This window comes from Pyxicephalus adspersus, chromosome 12 (assembly GCF_032062135.1).
Source record: "Pyxicephalus adspersus chromosome 12, UCB_Pads_2.0, whole genome shotgun sequence".
NCBI lineage: Eukaryota > Metazoa > Chordata > Amphibia > Anura > Pyxicephalidae > Pyxicephalus > Pyxicephalus adspersus.
In genome coordinates, this window is record NC_092869.1 from 24,484,540 (window position 1) to 24,509,277 (window position 24,738).

The window sequence follows — 24,738 nt, forward strand, 5'->3', positions numbered from 1 at the left end:
TTCACGCCTTAGAAGTGTTTGTGTTATTATTTAAAGTGCATTTCTAATAACTTCCATCCAACTTTCTGCAATAATAAATGGCTAACATAGTATAGGACTCTACCTCTAATGTGAAAGCAAATTCAGATTTCATTTTAATTCATTACAATATAAAAAGAAGAAGTACATGACTGCAATAGTGCACACTATTCTTTAGGACGGGATACAAAAACCATTGGGTGGTTAGGTTGGCTAGCATTCTGGCCTTTGAAAAACTAGGATGCCATATTTGAGTTGCAGCCAGGATATTCTCTAAATGGAGTTTGTATGTGCTTCTTATGTTTGGGCTTCTTCCAGGCACTCCTCCCACATTCGAAAAAATTGAGGTTGTTTGCCTACCTTCAAAATTGACCTACCATTGGCCTTAATGACAAATGACTATGGTAGGACATTAAAGTTTCAGCCCCTCTGAGGGTCTGTTTGTGATATGACTATGAACTCTGTAAAGCGGTATGTTATATGTTGGCGCTATACAAAGGCAATTGGCCTGATTTATTAAAGCTCTCCAAGCATGGAAAATATAGACTTTCATGGAAAAGTGATTCAGAAAACCTGGAACAGATCTGGTTCAGGTTTGAAGACATTTGCCCAATAGCAAATCGCCTGTCTTGAAGAGCTTTAATAAATCAGATCCTATGTATGTGATCAAGAGGTTTCTAACTCAATTGAAGACATAACATAGTACATGTGTATGGGGAAGCTTCTGATTGGTTAGTATACACTATAAGATAGAGAACTGTATGCCATAGATTCATTATTACTGGTGCAACCAATTCATTTCCAATAGTGGAGACCGCCTGTATAAAAACAAGGGATCCTTATAACTGTAGTGTAGAAATGAATAAAGACATAAAATGGTGCACGTCTATGGAGAAGGTCCAACAGCCAACACCATCAAACTTAAAGAACAACCCAAGCAAAATATAAAAGGGTAAATTAACAAATGACTGACCTGGTAATATGGCTTGCAGTTATTAGAATACTAGCAATATATTTAATTTGCACGAATAAATATTCATACTTTTAATGGCTTTTATTCCAATGTTTCTTGCACAACAACTAAAAGAGACCAAAGCAGACACCTGCCCATGTTACAGTACAAAACAAACAGTATGGGGGAGGGTAATGTATGATCATCAATATCACTCATGTCATTGACTTTCACATTCTGCATGGAAAGTCTTCCATCAGCACAATCTCTGGGAGTTCTACCTGAAAAACTGGTTCCCTGCAATGTCCAGGAATACTTATAGAGACCTCCCAAGATTTTACAGGAAAAAAAGAGAGGAAAAATCCACACTGTTAACTCGTACCGCTCTGTTGATGTCATTTGCTTATAGAGCCTGTTTATTAGAGTTTACATTAAATAGAACTTCACAGTGAATAAATTAGGATTCATTATGCTATATTTATATCTAGCACATTTTAAATTGATTATTAAGGTAGAAATATTTCAAAAAAATATTACTAATACTTTTAAATGGCTTTAGCTGTATGTATTTGTTTATTACAAAAAAGTTTTAAATAAAAAAATATAAATACAAATAAAATATTTATTTCATGTAACTGTTTTCTAATATTCCATGTGCTCAGTATAGCAAAAAAAGAATATATATATATATATATATATATATATATATATATCTAATCATTTAAGAATAATGATTATCTTTACTATCACCATGACGTTTGTCAAAGAACAGTGCTATAAAATAAAGCCTTTTATTAAGTGCCTATCAGCCAATTTACCAGCTCACCCATTGGCTTCAATAATTTTTACTTTTTCTTTATTAAAATAAAAAGGTCCATTTTTCCAAAAACTAACCCAGTATATGTTGGATATGGGCTAGTATCGGTAAAAGTGGCATCATGCACCCTTGTACTATTCCATTATGGTATAATTTTAAAACTTTTCTTGCCAGTAGAGCCATTTATTTTCTACTTCCTTTAACCAGGTGACAACTTTGTTTATTCAGCATTGAAATAATAACTGCAGCATTCTAATCCTGTGCACTTTGTAGTTTTGGATTTAAATGCAATTTCAGATGGAATTTAAAGCTCAAATGAAGTTTACATATGTATAACTCCGTAATGCAGTCTAACTGTTTATACTGTAATACATTTTTGTTTCTGTTTAAATCTTTTTATATTATAATCAAAAACAGTTAAACTATTTTAAGAAAAGGCACCCAGCAGCATTTTATTTTGACCGCTTTTGGTCTGCCTACAAATGTGGACAAAAAGAAATACATAAATAAAATTTATATATAGAAAATTTTGTGACATGTATTACATACTGTTACCAGAAGACATCATTCTTCACGGTCGTAGTATTTTAACAAGTACTGTACTGATAGAAACTTGTCACCAAGCATGTAAATAAATAGGAAGCAGAATAGCATGTGGAAGGGAAGGGGTTAGCACAGCCTTGCACACTTGTAACAATAAGACATTGCCTGGATACATATGTTCTGTGCTTGCAAATACCTTTAGATTTTATGGTTATAAGATTTCTCCTTTCACCTTCCTGTGTCTTGTGTATATTGGCTCTTCCATGTTCCTGCATTGGGCTCTCCAGTGGTGCAGTGTAAGGGGAGCAGGGTTTGTGTACTCGGTTTAGGATTATTGGAGAACATCGTTTAATCAGCAACGTTTGTGTGGCCTCCTCCTGATAAGATTCTACCAGGAGGCTTCAGAGTGGCACATTGCTAGGAAAGGGACACCTATCCCAGAAGATAACATCAGGAAGCCCTTTACAAGGTTAAACAAAGTTTAGTCTAACCGTTGTCGGTCTCCACTGAGCGATAGGCAGGGGGCTGATTGTTATTAGATTATGAAAACGTAAATTCGTTCATTTCCTTCCATGTACAGCTTATGTTACAATCAGGAGATTCTATCCAAAGTCCTTACAACCAACACAAAAATCACATTCTGAAGGTAGAACACACACCTCAGTGTTACCATGAGCCACTAAATAGCCGCTGTCTTCAACTGGAACCGTAGGAGAATTCAAAAGAAAAGCAGCCCTTCAAAAATAAATAAAGCTGAAGTTTATTCTTCTTAAGCTTTGCTTTTTCTAGATTCTCCCTTCCCCCTCATCAGAATACTAATTATAATTTTAAATAAAATCATTTTATTTTTTATAACATAGCTATATCATCACTAGGTCTCTGTGCTGAATACATATGTTCGGTGCTTGCAAATACTTTTTGATTTTATGGGGGTAAGCAGACAGACCGTGGCTGGTGGGATGGGTTGACAGGGTTTTGTACATAACTTTCAGAAAACATCATAGCACCTTGCCTTAATAATCCTCTCACTGGCTCAAGCCCTGATGCTGACTTGTGCAAATATCAAAAGCTCTTGAAGGGTATATGGCAATCTGGAGGATTTGCCTATGGACTGAATAAAGGAGTGCTAACATGTGATACTGAGGGTCCGATTTATCAATGCTCCCCAAGGTTGGAGAGGATACACTTTCATCAATGAAGCTGAATGATCCAGCAAACCTGGAATAGATCTGGTCCAGGATTCAAAACATTTGCTAGCATATAGCAAAAGAAGTTGAAAAAATCCATTCCAGGTTTGCTGGATCACCCAGCTTCACTGATGAAAGTGTATTCTCTCCAGCCTTGTAGAGCTTTAACAAATCAGGCCCTGAAACTCCATGATTTGAAAAGCTAAATCCAACAAATGTAAAGGATGGGCCAGGGGAGATTAAATCTGGGGAGGAAAGGCTTGATGGAGCTGGGTGTCCTCCAGCCGGGAAATGAGGTGGTTCTATCCTTGCTTTTTCATTGTCAGTAAGAGATTCTTCTTGACTTTCTAGCAGAAAATGAGTGAAAATCTGTCTTATATAGAGTTTTGTACACAGGGACACTCCATTTATGATTTTCCACCAGTCTCATGCCCACCTGTCCCGTTCCCAGGGATGAATGCAAAATGGGCAACCCATATAAAAATGTATTCTCTCCCTGGCAGTATGTATGGATCTGTTGTCTCAGTGCTAGGATCTTAGCAGCTCATGATGGGACCTGGGTTGTCTTCTACAGATGCATGAGACGGCTCTTCTACTGGCATATGGAGGGGACATAAAACCACCTCACCCTACATAGGACTACAGGAATAATGGCAGCTCACGTACACTGCACTTTAAGTATTGGGGAAGGCCAAATTAAAATTACAACTCCCCTTTCTGAGTATTGGATCTCTAGCAGTAATCCTTATTAGCCGGCAGTCTTAACGCACAGGTTTTCAATATACGTGGACACCATAATGCCCCTGGAAGGTGTGATCTAGCTCATATTAATGGGCGTATCAACACATGGACATATATAATAATAGCTAAACTGACTTCCATGAACACTAATATGTGACTTGCACAAGGTACCTGAATAGCCTTTAGGTCAGAGGGATTAGCCTTAGAGATTGCTAGTGGTTCCTGCTACTAATGACTTTACAGTAGGAGGGTCTGAGGTTCAAATCTCTGCATATAGTTTGTATGGTCATAGAGTTTGTATGGTCATAGAGTTTGTATGTTTTCTTTATATTTAAAAAATGTTTTTTAAGGCAATCCCGTACACATGTGTATTCATTTATATTCTTATTAATAGTGTTTAATACAACATCACCTATATTATGCATACTTGTTTGCAACTGCAATATGATATCTGAATATACGTTCAGATCATCCAGGAAAAAAGGTGAATGGACATTTTTCACATAGGGTGAATCTTGTAAGGTATGTCCAGTCTTTTTCTACGAGAAGCTGAATGATAATTCCAGAAAGCAAAGAAAGTCTTTGGAGCTCCATCTAACACTATACACCATGAAATCCTGCTGGTGGCTCTGCGAATGTTCGAACAACTCAGCAGTTGTAAAAACCTTCCATAAAAAGTTGCCTAGTCATTAGATCCCTAAACCCCATTTCAATTTAAGCTGTTCTTGCAAAACAGTATTTTATGACTTTTCTTATGATATGTGAAGGGTCCAGGGGAATTGCACACCTAAAAGACAGCCATCTACATTAAGGGGTGAGGTTAAATAGGAACACATGATGCTCAAATTAAGATGTCTTTGTTTCACTTCAGAGTGTTGTAACTTCAATGTGTTTTATATACAGAAGAGTTAATGTATATATTGTTTGTTCACGTGTAAATTCACTACATATGCATGTGTTTATCATATATATGCCGTAACAGTGGCTGCTATACAGTTTCATTTCATTTTGTTATGGTTGTTCCTGTATAGAAAAGATCCTAACTGTTACCTTAAAATTGCAGGAGGATATTCAAGACGCAATTCTCTCCATTTCTTCCTAAATATATCAGAAGAATAGAGCATCCAGTTCTGGAGATAATTGAACAACGTGGATTATCTCTATGGTATTCCAATAACAATGGTGCTTCTGATTACTCGGGGGAAGGAGGTGCCTATATTAGAGGTTCTGAAAGTCCAGTAGTCCCCATGTAACAGATGCATTGGATCACTTATGTGTATAACAACTGTTACCTTGTAAAAATCAACTGATCCAGGTCGTTGTTGTCTCTTTCTTTGCTTTTGTCTTTGACTTAACACCTTGGTGCTATTTTTCTATAGTCCATTATAATTTTGTTATTAATGGCTCATTCTCTCTTATTTTCTCCATTACCCTATTTTCCTGCCCCAGTACACACTAGTCAGAACTTCTCTAAACCCATCTATCTCTTTTTACTAGTCCTTCAATGAACTTGTTTTAGAATCAGTAGCAGTGTGACCTGATTTATTCTGGCCAGGATTGCTCCACTTGTGGCCGGGACACACTGGGTCTAATTTATTAAGTCTTGTTGAAGATAGACAATCATGGGATAAAATTGGTGATCCAGCAAACCAGGAATGGACTGAAAACATTTGCCAACTAATAGCAAATGATCTTTAAGAAATAAAAAAAAGGTTTGCTGGATCACATGACTATCATCTCCCATGATAGTCTTTTCACCAGTCTTGAAGAACCTTAATAAATCAGACCCACTTTTATTGATTAGATACTTCTCTTGATTATTTCCATTTTTGGTTAGATTTTGTTTATTTAATATACTTTTGTTCTCAGTAATAAGGATGTATAAACCTGTATGTGCCCCTTCTCACTAAGTTGTGTTACATTTCTCTCCTTATTCACTCCTTTTTTTTATCTTCAGGAACCCATCGTTCATAATGATAAGGCACAAGTCAGAACCCCTCTCCAACCCTATTCTGTCTCCAAACACCTCCTTACCAGTCCAATAATGTTCCAATCCAGACAATCTATTCCACAAAGTTTACATTGTGCTCCACTCTGATGTCAATCAGAATCTCTGATCACAATCTACTGACAACGGATCAATGCAGTCCTGGAAAGTTTCACTTAATGATAAAAAATTGCAAGATATGTAGCTCCTACCAGGGTTCGGAGAAATCTTTAGGAAAAAAAATAATTGCTACCCACTGCTCCTCCTGAGATAACCCATTCCACAATAGGGTTCAAAAGAATGGTAAGTCACCATGAAGCCGCACTCCCATGGACCACCACCATGACATCGTCACAGGGACAGGAAGGCACCGAGATAAGTAACTTTACTAATGTTTTAACCCTATTTAGCTGAAGGCAGTGTCTGTGATGATTTCCTATTACTGTTCAGACAGAAAGTGAATTAAATTATCCACAACAGTATCGTTAGCTATAAGTAAAAACCTACCAAAGGTTTTATCCCTTCCTTAATTTGTTCAAATCTAAACACAATGTTTTGGCTGCAGTTTAGCTTTAAGCTCAATATTTAAAATTATAAAATGCTTTGGTGCTTTTCATATACTTTACAATGCTCTATATGATTTGTGGTGTTGTTGTTGCTATGTTCTAAACAGGAATAGGAATGCCGTACCCCAAGGCCAATGGCACAAAACCCATGAATTTCTCACCTGACTAGTCAACTAGATGCCTCTTCCTCCAGTAACATGGATTGATTGATGGCCCATTTATCACCTTTAAAAGATAAAATGACCTTTAAGTCATTTAAGGACTCTTCAACAATTGGAGGTAAAATTATACTGAACAAGCCACAGCTATGACATCTTCCATCTGCTACAAAATCATCGTTGAAAAAGACATAGTACACAGTGAATCATTGACCTTAGAATTGTATTTCTATGGCATTTCCATTCAGAAAAACACACTTAAAATGTCACTCTTAAGACTATGAAATACTGTGAAAGCCATTCTGCTGGTTATTTATGGCTAGCATAGAGCCGGTGTAATGCTTCCTTACTTATTATTGTCAGCCTATCAGTCCTTTCTGGTTGCACATAATAGCCATTCTGTTATGATAGGCTCCCACACGAATATATTCAACTCTGATTAGGCAAATTTTTATTCTACCTGACATAAGGAAAAGTAACTTTCTACCTTTAATGAAATGCAGAACAATTGCTTGGAGTCTGAGGAAAGAAAACCTTCTGATATAAATAGCATACACAGTGCAGGCATTAAAACACAGATAACGCTGCCAAGAATTTGACTTTGCTTCCAGACACTCAGCCATTGTTCTTCCCATTAACCCATAATGCCATTCTCTGGGTCAGCAGATTTCTGAGCGAATAAAGTGTTCATTACCTCGCTCTATAGCATGTTGTATTAAGCCACCATATCCATTTGGGAAAATAATAAGGATTTGGAGACAACATCTCTAAGGTGTTCTGCTAAATAAGTGCCTAAAACGGGCAATTAGAGGGATTTCTTCCTATCTGGGTATTTAAAGGGAGTCTCTCTCCTCCTTCTGTATAGCTTTGGAATAAAGCTGAAATCCAGAATAAATATAAGAAGTGTGTGTATTCTTGTTGGGTTTTGTGTATTTATTTCAGAGCTTTGCAGCAACTTCTGAGTTTCCTGTAATAAATACTGATCACTGTTTCCCACTTTCCTGATGAGGGGTCTATGTCTTATGTTCACCCCACCCTGAGGTTTTCTTGAAGCAGCCTGTAATAGAAGCTTGCCCCCCCCCCACCAGTTCTGCATATAGGCTACCTACAGTACAATGATTACACAGCTCAACACTTGCCAAGTATTTTTCAATATATTTAGTGTATTTCAGGTCTGCTGAATCCAGAAATTACATCAGTTTCATTGAATTGGTTCTAGTTCTTGTGATTCAGGAATCGGAATAGACGATTTTACCAACAACAAATGTTAACACAGCAACATATTATCAATCTTTATTTACACCAATGTTTTGCATTTTATATAATAAATGTAGCATTATTTTCATGAAACGTATTTGCCTTCTTTTTGTTCATACATTTTTTACAGAAATATGAGTTCCTCAACAAGAAGTTGTTTAAATGACCCTAATGTATTTTGCTACATTTGTGGTAAATATTCTCAGCAAAAACAGAGAAGAAACATGACAGAATTTGTGAAGCAAGCATATCTTGCATATTTTGGTATTAAACTGGGGGACCAAGATAAGTATTGAACTCCCCATATGGTATGCAAAACTTGTGTAGAGTGTCTACATCCGTGGAAAAATGGAAAACTGAAAAGTTTGAAATTTAGTGTACCTATGGTATGGGGAGAGCTCAAAAATCAGCATAATGATTGTTATGTTTGTGCTGTGAATGTAAAAGGTTTCAATCCTTACAAGAAAAACAAGTGGGAGTACCCTGATTTGGAATCAGCAAGTCGACCTGTGCCGCATGGTGCTGATGTTCCCATACCAGTGTTCAGTACACTCCCTGATATTCCTGTATCCGACATGGAGGATATACAGGGTTTGGAGTGTAATCCAGGAGTTAGCAGTGGAAGTGAATATGAAGGAAGTGTCTCATCAAACCAGCAGTTCTCCCAAGAAGAGCGCAATGATTTAATACGTGACCTAAGTCTGTCAAAACAATCGGAACTTTTAGCATCCTCCAGAAGGTACTAAAAATAAGTTTGATTGAGCTTATCTGATCCCTTTCTTTTTATTTGCAGAGTTAATTTTTTTGCAAATGAAAAAAAAAGCTTTTACTCTGCACATCAAATAAATTGTATATATACATTGTAACAAAGTTTTCTTACAACTTATTCATAAATATTACCTGAAAAAACTTTTTAGACATTACCCACAAAGAAGCATCTACTCCTGGAGCACACAGCAGGATTTGGCTGTAAAAATTACATCTGTCTCGTCCCAACAGGGATAAAGGACCATGGTGTACATGGTATGCCCTAGGAGTTTAGATAAATGTTATCTTGTAAAACAGAAAAGGTGACCTGCAAAAGTTTGAGACTTTTCTTCACTGTGTCCAAACAAATATTATTTTAGCTATAGTCATGCTGCAAAGAGAACCTGTCATCTGTTTCAAGAACAATCGTCACAACTTTAGCTGTGATGTCAATAGGCCAGCGGGCTCAGGGTTGTCATTCAAGTTATGCTTTATAGCAGCCTTGACCTTTAAATGGGGAACCCTTGAAATACCTTCCAGGTCTTCAGGGAACCCTTTCTAGAATTACTTTATCCACAACTCACAGGACATTAGTGTGGTGGTCAGTGGGAAAAATGCCTCTTACAATGCCGGCACCATTACAGATAGCCAAAAAGATTAAAAATAGCAGCTTCATGAAAGTTTATGTAGATGGAGGTAAGAGTTGGAAGAGCTGGGAAAGAAGATAAAGGGTTATAACATGCAATAGGGCTAGAGCAAGGGAAATTACTTTTCTTGACTTGCCAATTCAAAGCACATTTAATACTTAATTTTTTTTGCTTTTACCTTCAACTAGGTATAGGATCTCTATAAAGATGTACAATTGAGAAAATCAAGAGGTTAAAAAAAATCTGTCCTGTTTAGTTTTGAAAACACAAAGTTGGCATAAGCCAAATTTCGCCATAAAAAGTCCATCTGTTTATTTTGCATATCTTGTATCATTTGCATGGTTTAATATCCTGGTGCGGAATGAGACGTGCACGTGGTTTTAGTTTGTTATTATAGTGTACACATATCTGTTTCAGCTGCAGAAGTTACATGGCTGAGACTTATATTAGCTCTCTTTACTCGCTCTACTTTCTTTTCTAATTATCACAATTTCTTCTTTTTGAAACACGCCAAATATAAATCATAAGCATGCAATAGGCTCGCCTACTGGATTAACAAAGACCAAAGATCATCAACAGCTCATAAATGAGCAAACATTATTCTTTTCATCTTCAGGCAAAGCAAGCATCCTCTGAAAATCAAGAAGTGTCTTATTTCTGCAACAAAGGGGAGCTGAATCCCGCTAGCACACTTTACAAGTTATGACAAATGTATTTGTAGACTCCCTATTCTAGGATAGCTGATGACAAGCTGTTGATATATTTCAGGCTTGCTTTAAAAAGTATCAAAACCACCCATCAGGGCTGTTCTCAATACACTCCAACAGAACATTATTTCATCATTGGGCTTAAAATGTTTCAACATGAACCTTATCCTTAAATAGTCCTAAAATTCTATTCTTCAAATGAGAAACGTTGTTACTGTATACCTTCTTTAGGAAAATTTAATCTTTCATAAAGTAAATAGTGTATGTACATTACATTTACATTTTCCACATAAGATGCTGCTTTTAAAGTTCAAACAAATCCAAATTTGAAGAGTATGCAAAAATGGCCACCTATTGGTCATGTGATGTCAGTGACATAGAAAATGAACATATTTGTAGCATATAGTAAAAATATGTGTAAATAATATAATATATAACTTTTAAAGTATATTAGCTAATTACATTCAAGGTGTATCAATACAACACTTTGTCACATTTACCTCTTCCTCGCTAAAGCGCAAACATCTCTCTCCTGTGCATGCGGACAGTTCTGAACCTGGGGGTGCTTCTGCTCCCAAGATTTATAAGCTTCGACCAACCCGCCGGCCAATCAGAAAATAGTTTCTTAATCATCCCTGGCTATTTAGCTAGCTCACACACTGCACTCAGCATTCGTGCAACATGTTCCCACTGGTGCTGAGCCTCTAGTTCTGTTGAGCTAGTTCCTGTAAAACTGTTGGCTAATTCAGGGCTTCCTCTATCCAGCTCATGTGTTAACCCCTCGTTCTCCAGTCTGTTGGTTCCCATCCAACTTCCCTGTGCTGTTCCAGTGTTCCTGTCTGTCTGTAGATATTCCTGTGTCACCTGTGCCTCCTGTTGCTTCCAGTGTCTCCTGTGTTCCCTGTGTCTGCAGTGGCCCCTGTGTCACTAGTGTCTGTCTCCTGGATCCCTTGTTTTTGACCCCTGGCATGTGACTTGACCTCTCTTGCTTGCTGTCTGCCTCGACCCTGGCCTTCCTCTACTATTCTTCAGTTTTATGATTGGGTACCATGTTTCATCCTGTCCCCAAGGACAGCAACCTGGCAGTACACAGCAGCGCAACATCCTCACCACTGGAGGCTCTGTAGAAGGCCTGGTTACTGCTTAGACTCTGCACCTTGGCCCTTCTCAGGGCTCACAGCACTCCCGTGCAAGTCGTAGTGCCCCCTAGTGCCCCTGTCTCTCCAAGCGTGACACACTTTTGTGCAGTTTGCAGGGTTCACAAAATAATTCAATACAATCTTACAACAAGGTCATATTTCAACACAATGTTAATGCAGAGTCTCCAGTGGGCCTGTGCATACTTACAGCAGTAGAAATGCCTGGAAATCCCCAAAGCCCTAGGTGTCGCATTGGGCAAATGTTAGCCTCAACTAAGAAGTCAACATTGTGGCCTACCCAACTCCAACAAACCAAGCCTTACTCTAGACCTAGAAAACACCAGCAGATCTGCCAAGTTCCAGCAAACTGGAGAATACTCACAAAGAGCTGAAGTACTTTTACTATGATGAAGTACTTTTAGTTAGAAACAAATCAAGGCGCTGTCATGCTTTCCTGATGAATTTCCTGTGTTGGAATGTGAATAAAGCACTTTCTGACTATGGCATACCCCTTGTTTGTAAGTATTTTCCAATTCCCTGGGACTAATCGAGGTCTATGGAGCTTGTGCTATTGCTGTGTAAAACATTTAGACCAATGGTGTTTTCCTAGCTGCAGAAGAACTATATTTGCACAAGAGGATTTGCCGCTAATTTTGAGCTTGACCCTCTGAACCAATTGATAGAAATGATCAGAACTCTAATTGGATGCACTTAATCATTCGTACGCATGATTAGGGGTGGTTAAATACAAAAATTCTGAATTTCTATTTTTTTAAATGAGCCATACAATACCTGTCAACAACAGCTATAGTATGGCTCAGTCATTCCATCTGACGGAAGATGATATCTGTCATCTAACTGCCGGATGACTTTGAGAGGCCCAACCAATCCAACCACCACAACTATCATGGTCTGGCAGCTAATGATACCCGTCAATGACAGGTAAAGTAATGTTAGAACAGAACTTAAATTACTCAAATTCCAAATCCCAATATGAGGTTCAAATGGCGCCATAGTTGCAGGCAACTCTGATTGGAACTCTCTTACCATAACTAGACATGATACAACTTGTGTACTTATCATCAATATTTATAATAAGCCCAATCTATCCACAACCAATTTGAACTCAAATCTCTTACAATCAATTGACTGCTAAATTCTCTTCATATTCATTATGGATCCAATCATTTTATTAGATCCAATTTGGGATGGCAACTGAGTTAGTGGGGCTGTCCATCACATTTAACACCAAAAACTAAAAGTATGGGATGGTGTAAAGCCTTAACACCCTAGCCCCAACCACAGTTGGAATAATAGACTGTGGGTTTCAAGGACTTTAAGATTGGTTGCTTTTCTTATTAATCTACTGGCACTTTGCAATAGAATTGATTAATGAAAACAATAAAGAAAGTTCACATAGCAAAATGGGTGTTTGCTTAGCTTAGTGAATAGAGTGAATCTCTGACCAAAGCAATCATGCCAAAAAAAAAATGCTAATTTTTAATTTAGCTTTACCATGATCTGATATACAAAATAAACTCAGCTGTACCTTACTTTATTAAGCTGGTTGAACACTTACTTTTCTAAGTGTCCATAGCCCATAGTATTAAGTCCATAGTTTATCCATAGTCTTAGTACAGTAAATGTAAGCATGAATATACAGGATTTGGATCTCCAATTCAGAACAGATGGACACTTGGATGGCAGTTTTTCTGATTTCACATATATATCTGAATTAGATCATGGATTATTTTACCAATACAATCCACCCAGAGGGGTGCCATGTAGTCAAAACCAGGGTGAGAACTTTACCACCAATATGAAAAGGACTAAGTGCCCCCCCACCCATCCACCATGTTCAGGATTCAACCGTGGAACTATTTTTTCTTTAATTGCAGTATAATCACATCAAAATGCATCTGATGTACAGGTAAGGTTAAAAAAACTTCCAAAATATAAAATTTCACGTGAATGCATTTAATGTAATAATAATAACATTATCAATGTTTGTTCCAAAGAAAATGTTTGTTGTATGTGCCCATGAAGCAAAAGTTTTACCAGAGATTAAATAAATGCAAACGGCAAAAGAGACAGCAAAAAAAAAATCAAACTATTTTTAAGCAAAATCTGCTAACAACTATTTCTAACAACCAAATTTTTTCTGCTTCTGTTAAATCTTAATTGGAAGTAACATGTGTCAATTGTACAAATGATCAATTACCAATCACTTTGTTTTGGGAAAAAGCAAATCATAAGAGTAGTATTTTGTACATATGTTTTGGTGCTTCCGATTGGCAAACAAAAAATTGAAGGTAAATTGAAGGCAAAATTTACAGCAGATCTACTTTTACCAAGCCTTACATAATATCAGAAATCAAATAAATGATCTCAAATCACTGTGATAGTGTCTGGAATTAATGTGACAGGTACTCTTAATTCTCAGTCTCCATAAGGTAGCAGGATGTAGTGTCACACAATGATAGTGCCACGTAATTTCTTTCACAGAAAAGGACGACTGACTCAATTAGAAAGGAATAAAAATGGAATCCTTTCAAGCAGTTGTTGGAGGAATGAGACATGATGGAGACATGTGTTTTCTGTTAGAGGAATTAAATAACCACCATCATTTGTATACTGTATGTGAGCTTGTTTCTAATTGTAACAAAGAAAAATGTAAACAGTGCCCAATCTAGAGAGGTATTTATATCCAAATAACATGTTTATCAATAAGCAGCCCTGACACTGTGTTTCAATTTGTGTATTCAATTATTTTTAAATGGTTTGTATCATCTTTCCTGCATCCTTCTAGCATTCCCACCTCATTAGGTTGTTTTCAAAGCTGTCAGTCACAGAATTTTATATCCACGGGGCAAAGTCACAGCAGATGAGAGTTTCAGAGCACTATCCAAAATGAAAATCCAGAGATGATGTCAGATATTGATGGGAAGTGCTCGCAGATTTGGCCATATGATGTACATTATTGTTTAGAAAACATTGGTAGAATGACTGGGCATCACCAAGGGTGGGCATCTAGACATCATGGGTAAAGAATGTTTTAGTCATATGACATTACTGAGTCTTCGTCTTCCTGCAGAAACATGGGGGGTCTCTAATACTGTAGATAGAAGAGCTGAAATGATGACGCACTTTGTAGTTCTCTACCATCAGCTGACATGGCGCCATACCTGCAATGGGTGCATCCTTGACTATCTGGGATTATGGGGTATTGGCCCAAAGACATTAGGTGTCATCCACCCAAAAAAGAGATTGGGACAAGGTCACAAAGAAAAAAGCTCCCCTGTCCCTGTAAAAAAATTTCTGTCTCTTTAGAAACCCTAAACAACTCACGACAATTTCAAATGTCACCCTGACTTACATCTTTCGTGAGCATTAAGTATAAACAATGATAAAACCTTACCATCAATTTTTTAGGTAAACACCATTGCATGTAACCTTTTTAAGGTACAACAATATACACAAAAATATACATTCATATTGAGAACAAGTCAATAGTCATAACAATACCTGTATATTTCTATGTCTGATATGCAAATTACTATTTACAATACCAAAGATCAAGTTTAAAGAAACCTTGTAATCTTCAGTTTAACTGAAGCACAGATAAGGAGAGAAAGGCAGACAACACTTCTGAGGAAGCAGATCTCTGTTAGACGCGAAACGCGCCAAGCCTTGGGAACACACAAATTATTGATATGTTTTGATGCATTGCATGTTTAAAATTTGTAATGTTTTGTAAATAAACAATGATTTTAACAGTTTTTGAACCATAAACATTGTTGTCTTGATTTAATTTGATTGTACTTTCTACTGTTTAAAATATTTATAATGGTGATGTAGCATCCTATTATTACTTAACAGGGATAACAGCTTCTGTATTTTTTATACCCAGCGGATCCCAACCTGTGGTCCGCGGAAAAAATTTTGGTGATCCGCGGCTCTGGCCGGTGCACCTCCCAGCGGGGTCAGGAGAACGACTTCACTTGGGGGGGGGGCACACCAGACCACATGTCCAGTATGCATCGCAGGCTCACGGCAGTTAGCGGGTTGTGTCTCTGGACACAACCCACTCTCCTATCCCAGGTCTGAGAGGGCAGGTTCTGGCATCATGATGTCACCGCATGCCTGGTCCAGAGTCCGTAAATGTATTGGTCCATGACGTCCAAAAGGTTGGGGACCACTGCTTTAACCTACTAGCGTCCTTATGTAGTAATAACCAGTGACACTGGTATATAGTAACAACATTTTTATCAGATTTCACCTATTAGGGTCTTCTGTGTGCCCATGGGATGCCACTGGTCCTCAACCTAATTGTCTTCATCTGTCAGTGGGTAATCCCTTATCCCTAAGAAAATGGAGCTTGTGTAAGAATGTGTACATTTTGCTCTGCAGTATATTCTTTGGAGCCTTTGTGTTGTTAATGTTGTGGAGTGGCAGTTCATGGTGCATTGGGCTCACAGAAAGAGGGTTCAAAATGTTGGACATTGTTCAACCTGGAGGAGGACCAATGCTGGACCATAGATTGCTAATCTTTGACATCACCAGGGAGTAAGTATTGCGAAAATTTCTGGTATTAAAAAGTTTAAAGGTGCCTGGCAATTGATTTTTAATAAAGTTGGAGTTTGAAGTTGTTTTTAGACAATTGATCGCTAATGGGAATCTTCATATGTAAGTGGCCACCTCTATCACAATGAAGGAAATTTGAACAGGCTAGTCTAGATTTTATAGCTAATCTTTGCTCTGTTTTCACTTGGAAGTGTGTTATCTTACACACACAAGATAGTCATTCATGTCTATGCCACAACCCAACCATGATAAAGCCTACGGCCAGCGTTTGCATCAGATCCAACAGATACAACAACACAGCAGCCTGTAATGATAAATTACAAACATTCTAAATGAAATAATAATCCATTGCACTGCAACATATTTTTAAAGTTTGGTTATAATTTAATGAGTGATATTCATAGATCAGAGACCATTCCTCCACCTAATTAGTAAAGAATAGAAAGAAAAATATGCATCGGGAACCATGATAACATCTACTATTGGGCTGAATCATATTTCATTCCATATGGTTGAGTTATAGTGGCTAGTCTATTTTTAAACAATCTCTTGTGTGACAGGATGGAATATATTCAGGTAATTGAGTTTTATTAATGTCTCCTGTGAGGGTTAAGAAACCATCTGGATCAATATTATACAAACAACCAAATCTATTTGTGTAGTATATGCCAGAGGTATGCAACTTGTGGGTCTCCCACTGATGTGGAACTACTCTAGAGGTCCCAGCACTCTCCTGACAGTTTTAGTTATCTCAACCAAAATAAAAATTCAGCTGTACACTAGAAATTATAAAATATATATGTTTTCCCCATGTTCCATTACACTGAATGGACACGCAATTCCACCAGGGCTTGACCAGAGCTTAACATAACACCTGTAGGCGCTCACTTTTGGGGCCCTTTGTTCAGAAGTCTGAACCCTTCTATAATGTATGTTTTCTACTACTGGACATGAACCCGCGTACTCCTTCTGCCCCAACCAGGTGCATGAAGCTTTGTCCATCCAGTACCCAAGGCAAATGTATCCTCCTATTGGAGATGGCCACCATGAAGGTGTACACATGGTAAATATGCATACCTACTGGGGTAAAACAACTTTTCTCACTGTAATCACAGTTAGATTGTATGTGAATGCCTATTGTGTATTGAAAGCATCCCATCCCTATGTTTATCCAGAAAAACAGAAAATGGGGTTCATCTTCAGTCCAGGAAAGTATGATAAGACAGGTTAACAGATAGACAATATTACTTTTTATTTTAGCCTGAGTTACTGTTGAATAGTTTTACTAACTTCCTAACTCCTAAAATTTTGTCAGTAGGAAAAGTAATTAAATATCTAATTAAGCCTTGCTAAATAGTAAAAACCTAAAACAGAGTTCGAATTCATTGCCATGTTGGCTGGAAATACATTTTAGGCATACCATATATACTCAAATATAACCTGATCAAAATGTAAACTGAGGTACATATTTTTACCCGAAAACAGGAAAGCTTCATTGACTTGAATATAAAAACCTAGGCTACAAAATGCACCTTTACTGCTAACATTTAAAACACTGATAGAAAAATATTGGTAATAACTGCATCAATGGTGTGTTATTTTTAAAACATTTACCCTCCTGGGTGGTTCATTTCTGTCCGGATATGAAAATGTATTTTACAGTTTAATATAAAAATATAAAGTAGTTTGAAACACAAAATCATGTCAAAGTAATAAATGAAACACGTTTTTTTTAAATAATTTAAAAAAAAAATTAAAAAATAAATAAATATTATACTATAAATATATATATTTTATTACATTATACTCTAAAATAAATTTTCATGAAAGACAATGTACTGGTTTTACACATAAAAAATCCAATGTATTGCATTTATTACAGGGAACTCCTGGTGACTCATCAGGATGCAGAGGACGCCGGCCGGAGGAAGCGCGAGGACGGCGATCATGAAGGAGGACGCCGATGGATCAGGTAGGGCTCTATTTATGTATTTCACTATTCTAGCTACCCTGGGTGGTTACCGCTTTCAGCATATTTTTTCTACCCCAAGTCACACTCGGGGGGTTAATTAATTAAAATTACATCAGCTCATTCTCCTAATTTTTTTTCCTATTTTTTACAGTTTAAAGTGTTTTAAATTTTTTTATTTGGTTATGATGGGGCACCTGCTATTTAAAGATCATTTGTGCAATATTGTTGCCAACCAGTAGATGGTGTTGTGTCTTCATGTAAAGTGCTACAAACTCTGTCTCAAATGGCAGGAGTTTGTAATACATTTTACCTTTTACATGAGGGCACATTGCCATCTAGTGGTGTAATCCAAGTATAGACCAACATTCTTTTTGAAATGGCATTTTCAGGTAAAAAAAAAATATTTTTTTATACTTGGGTAAATATGTACTCATTTCGGATCTTACACTGGAGAACAACAGGGAATATAATGAAAATGCCCAGATCAGTAATTGAATAATTTCAAGTTTAGAGCACATGGATAATTGTGTTATTTTTTCTTTTTTCACCCTAAAGTATATTGAAACCCATAACAAACATAAATATAGTGCAATTTATAAAGTTATTTGATTAGGCAGCAATCTTGCAACAATCACGTGTTCTGTCATATGGTGAGAACGCTCAGACTACAAATATATTCCCTTTATGGTAGTTTACACAATGAAAATATTTGTGCTTTCAATTCAGAAAGTGACCAGGATGCTGCAATTCTGTAATAACAAGTATTTATACTTTGACTGTTAGTCAAAACACAAAGATGTAGTCACCACATCTAAGAACTGGTAAGCAGTGATATAATTAATATTTGATTTTGAGTTTAGATGCACTTTAAACAGGTCTAGACATTAACCTAAATTATTTCTGTATGGTCAATACATGAAGACTATAAAGTTTTGAGATTAATGTACTAAAGTTCTAGGGAATATTTGCTAAGAAAATGAAGCTGTGTTCACTTCAATCATCCAATCATGTGAAAAGTATTTTATTTTCTATCCCCCCTGCACATGATTGGATATAAAAAGTGATGGCAATTTCAGTGAATGTTCTCTTTGATTACTGAACATTCCTTATCCCTTTCAGTAAATTAATGCCAGTGAACCTGCATTGCACTTAAACCCCTAAAAGATTGGTAAAAATGTTGATTACTGTCACTTTCCAATCTTATTGGCTGTTATTTGTGAGTATGGGTTTCCTGAGCTGCAGTAAAATATAAACCTTTTAATAAATCATCCCCTAAGGGGTTTTATCAAGGCGTGCTTCAGCCAAGTCTTTAGGATTTATTCAAGCAAATCAAAACCCTGGATTTCCTGCAGTTTCATGTGCAGTATGTTGAATTATCATTTCCAGCGTGCACATTACCTTTAGGATTTAAGACCCGCTGGCTTCATAAATTCAAACACAACTTTAGTTTGATAACCAGCAAATCTTTGTTTGCAGATTTCAAATTTTCACAGAATCCAAAAATGGATTAAGAACACGCATTTCACAATTTAATTGTTATGAGAAGCTGTAAACAATATGATTGTATTTTTTCTTGCTGTTGTTTTAAAGGATAGAAACTTTATTACTCTTTTTCCAACATTTGAGTGAACCTTTCAATATTTTTAAAAGAAATCTAAAGTCTTAAGGTGTTCACACACATTTGTTTATGCAAGTAAAGCTAATCTAAGCCTAGAATGATATGTGATATATAAATCTGCATTCAATTTTTCAATTCAAGGTTTTTCCCTATGTTTTCTAAATATAGGGATCTATTTATAAATTAGATTTCATTCATCATTTCCATTAAAGACACATGGACCACGAAGATATTTCACCAGGGAATGTTGCTGAATGTCATATTCACTGCTTTATTATTAGACTTTAGTCTTTACATACATCCTAAACAAAATACATGTCAATGGTACAAATGTCATGTACATGACACCGTGTAAATGTGCAGTCAATTAAAATAATAATTTTTAGACTGAATACATAATGTATCATCCTGGTTCTTAATGGTGCAAAAGCTGTGAACCAAATGAGCATGTCAGAGAATGAACCATGGAGCAAAACTCAAGGAAAGAATGAAGGGAGATGGATTGAACAAGGAATGTAGAGCAACCCAATTATAAGTGGCAAATATGTGTGGTTTGAGGGATTATGTATGGAAATAGAGGGAAAAAATAAAAAAAAAATAAAGGAGTGAGAGGCTGGATTCACTGTTCTCCTTTATTTTCTCCTAGTGATCCAGCTAATAATGCACATCCTCCCCATGGGTTGCTACTATATGTCTTTCTATCATTATATCTATGAAGGAAGCCATTGCTGCCTTTGTTTAATTTTAGGCTCACAAGAAGTAACAAAGACCCAGCACTTCTGTCAAGATCAATATTTTCTGTATTTACTAAAAATGTGTTTGGCCTCAAAAATGAAATATAATGCAGCCAACACATTATGGAGCAAAATTCTTCCCGGTTATGCCCATTTATTATAGGAATATTGGGGAATATCGCGTTGACAGCTGGACATCTTGGACCTAGGACACGTGGCTCATATATATACTTGGACATCAATCACCTTCACACATTCCTGGTATCCATTCTCATCTAACATTTTCTCTGCATTCCAATGCATGAACCATTTTTCAGTCTTAAGTACCCAATTGATATATTAGAAATATTGGAGTTGTTATGCCATATCCTGAAGAAGTTTTTCCTAAAGTGAAAGTAGTTTGGTATAAGACTCATATATGCTTGCTATTCATTTAGTTACCAAAGTTTTACAAAGAATTTTGATATATGTAAGTTCTCTGTGCAGGGTCCTCTTCCCTTGTGTAGACGTCGTTATCTGTCAGTCATTTGCAACCCCTATTTAAAGTACAGCGCTGCGTAATATGTTGGTGCTATATAAATCCTGTTTTATTATAATAATAATATGTATATGTAATAAATGTTTTCACTCTTTCCAGCATATCATACAATGTTAATGTGTATCAGATTACTTTTTGGATACGATGGTCCTTTTCATTTGGCTTTAGTATGTATTTTCATTAAGCATTACACTTTAATTTATGAATGCTTTTCATGTGTTTGTTGATAAAATATGATTTTTTTGATTATTGATTTATTTGTGCAGTTTACAAGATCCCAGCCAGTTGGATTACACAGTCACAATTTATTACTCCTAATGCCGTAACTATATTCTCAGCCTAAACAGAAGCGTCTTATATAGCTAGAAGTCCTCTGCAGTATAATGACATGGGATGCACTATATCCTATCGGCACTACAAATATCTGTTCTGTATGATTTAGTTATGGATTCAATCTAGTGGAGTAATTTCAGTCTCTTTTACCTCTTGGGGACTCCGTGGATAAAATTCCTTCCTTATAGTTCCCAGGTCTTATTCCTGCCCACTTTAAAATCTTTCTCTTTCTCCTTCCAAAAAGATGTACCTATGCTCAAAAATATAAAAGATTTAAAGAGTTCAACATAGACAGTAGAGTCCTTTGTAATTGCCATGGCAGAGGTGCAGATCCGTCAGGGTCACAAAGAGCAATAACAAACTAAAAATACATTGTAAACAAAACTAACAATAGCAACAGCGATTCATAACCAAAAACAAAACCATTATCAGTATCCCTCTATAAACACAAATGCTGAAATGATCATAAAAACAAACAATATTTTGAGAAGCTTTCTTTTTGAATGATTTACAAGACAAATAAAGATCCAGATGGCATAGGTGTATTCTGCTCTTGTTGAATGTTAAATAAGGTGCAAGATTGGCAGGATGAATTTATGAGTCAGTAGTCTAACTTTGTTCACTCTCCTTTTCCCCTTCACCTCTCTTTGCTGGTATACAATATATAAAGTTAAAATTTTATTCCACTTGTGTGTGAATAACTGTGATTTGTGTTGTGAATAACTTGGATTTTGCCTTGTGTACTGGTGGTGTCAGAGCTACTAGGCTTAGATCAGGGGTCGGCAAAGTTTTATGGCCACTAGGCCATTTATGAGGGAATGCCTCCTGAAGTGAAATCCCTCTCCATATGCATTGCGGAGGAGAGGGATTTACCTTCAGGTAGCTTTCCCTATTTACGGCGGAGGCGGAAGTATCAACGCCGGCCGCGGTAAATAGGGGAGCAACTGCAAGGGGTGGCACCGGAGCTCCAGCCGCTCTGGAGCTTCAGCAGCTCCCGTAGTTCCTAACGCCCCCTGGCTGATCTGCTGCTCCGGCATTAAACCGGATCGGCTAGGGGGCGTTAGGCCGGAACGAACTACCGGCTAGGCCGTATCTGGCCTAAAGGCCGGAGTTTGCCGACCCCTGGCTTAGATGTTCTAACTTGATGAACTGCTTCAGGAAAAGCCGGAGGATGTCATTCTTTGCTTGTTTAATTGGTGGGTTATACCCCCATTGTAGATGCAAGTACCTACGTTTTTGTATTTATTTGGCCAAACAGAATATTTGTTTTGTCTAGTTGCAGGAGTTAGTAATAAATCATTTATTTTCTTCCTTTTGTTTATATCAGAGCCATTTTACATCTAATAATTGACAAGACTGATCTGTCACTTTTAAGGTGGCCTGGTGAAGTGGAAGTAAAAGAAGCCTTGCTTGGTCCAATTAATATGTAAACTGATTTACCATTGCTTTCTGAATAGTGGGACTTAACATTCTGAAGTGTTAGATCAATGGTTACTCACATCATGAGCAAAGGAGAAGACGTGTAGTGTAGCTCCATAAAGCTTGTGTTTTGTAGGTGCATAGGTCCTGTAAGCAGTAAGCAGTTTTTAAAGCAGTTTTTAAAGCAGTGTGGCTTTAAAAGTGAGAAAATAAGAGGCTCAGGTCACAGAAGTGTAATGCTTGCATTATTCTCAATGCCCTGCATTTTTTATTTTTAGGATTGAAAATTGTTTTTTTATTTTAATGAAAATCAGGATTATTTTGACTCAAATTCTCCCTGTCTAGCACTCTGTCCTAGAAGCACTAAGGTCTCCGGTTCATCCAGGACATTTTTTTGCATTAAGTTTGTTCTCCTATGTTTGTGTGGGTTTCATTTCACATGTCAAAAAAATTCTGGTAGATTGTTTGGAATCCCCCCTCCCCAAAATTAACTATGTGAGGGCATTAGACTTTGGTTTGGAATTTTGATTGCAAGCCCTTTTGAGGGATGGAATCTCTGTTTATACTCCTGTCACACCAACAGATGTCCCTTTGTGCTCATGTAAAGTGTATAACAAAACTCTTGCCATTAGAGGCAAGAAACATGAGTTTGTTGCACACTTTAATTTAAGACATAGTGCCATCTACTGGTGGCCAACAGTAATGCACAAAAGATCATTTAAGAGCAAGTAACTCTTTATTAGCAATTCAAAAGTATAAAATACTTGTAGAAAGTGATAAACTAGATTTACACACTGAGCTCATTTGATTTTATTTACTTTTCAACTGTTAAAACTGGGCCCCAAGGCAAACAGCTGGATACTTATATGGTATCAGTTTTACCTGCCAAAGAATTTGCATATCTGTCTTTATGTCCACATTATTCTCTATTGCAGTTATGCAGCACTGCTTGGTCACCTTGTCTGCAACCTTGTGAAACAATTCTGTTGTTGTTCTCAGTATGGTCACTGCAGACATTTTAAATCAGTATTTTGACGAAGTGATGGAATTAAAGAAGCATACAACTTGCAAAATCTTCCACCAGCTTCATCAGCATTAGATCTTTCTCTCCATTAACCCCCTTGATATAGAATGGTGTAGCACAGAGAAGCAACAAATCAGACCAACCTATCATCAGTCTACAAAACTGCACCAACAAGAAGCAATTGTCAAGTGAACATTTTATTCAGATCTACTCAACAAATTTTGCAGATTTAAGATGTACTTTTTTTAAAAAAAAAGAGAGAATACTGCAATATTTTTGGCTGTTATCATCCTTTGTCTTTGGTAACATCAGCATTGAAGATCATGGAGAATCTTTTTGGTGTTGAATCATTTTGGGAAGACAATGTTTTTTGGTCATTTAAACACTATCTGACCTCTAGGTAAAACAAGTCAGAGGTTGTGGTGAGAATGAATCTACTTTGCTGGTGGAGTTTGTGTCTTCCCTTCAGCTCTCTGGACCTCTTTAAAAAATCAGAAGCAAATCTTTTGCACAATAAATATATTTGACTGTTATTCCAGAAGAGCCATAGTTTTTTGAAGCTTTCTAAATATTGAGGGGGTAATATATAACCCCGCTGTGCAATCAGCTGTATATATTTTATTTTGACTTTTTAGTTTTTAAGGATTAGCACATGAGCAAAATGTTTAAATTGTTGTTAAGAAGCGATTGCTGATTGGTTGATGTGGGTTGCAGCACTTGCATACAACTCTCTGCGTTATTAAATAAGCCTGTACTCGTGGTTTCCGCATTTAGACCTCGTGTAAATAAACAATTGTGAAGCATTACACAGCGCGAAAGAGTATAAATTGAATTATGCCCCCAGATGTTTTTTTTTCCATGGGTTACACAATTACATTTACTGATTATAACATCCACCCCTGGATTCTGGAGCAGACAATATAGTCTTAGAGAAGTGAGGTCAAATTCCATAATCATTTGAGTTCCTTTTAGTGAGTGCAATCTACTATGTGCCATAAGATATGCTTAATATGTGGGCATCGTATAAAAAGGGAAATAAACCATTATTTC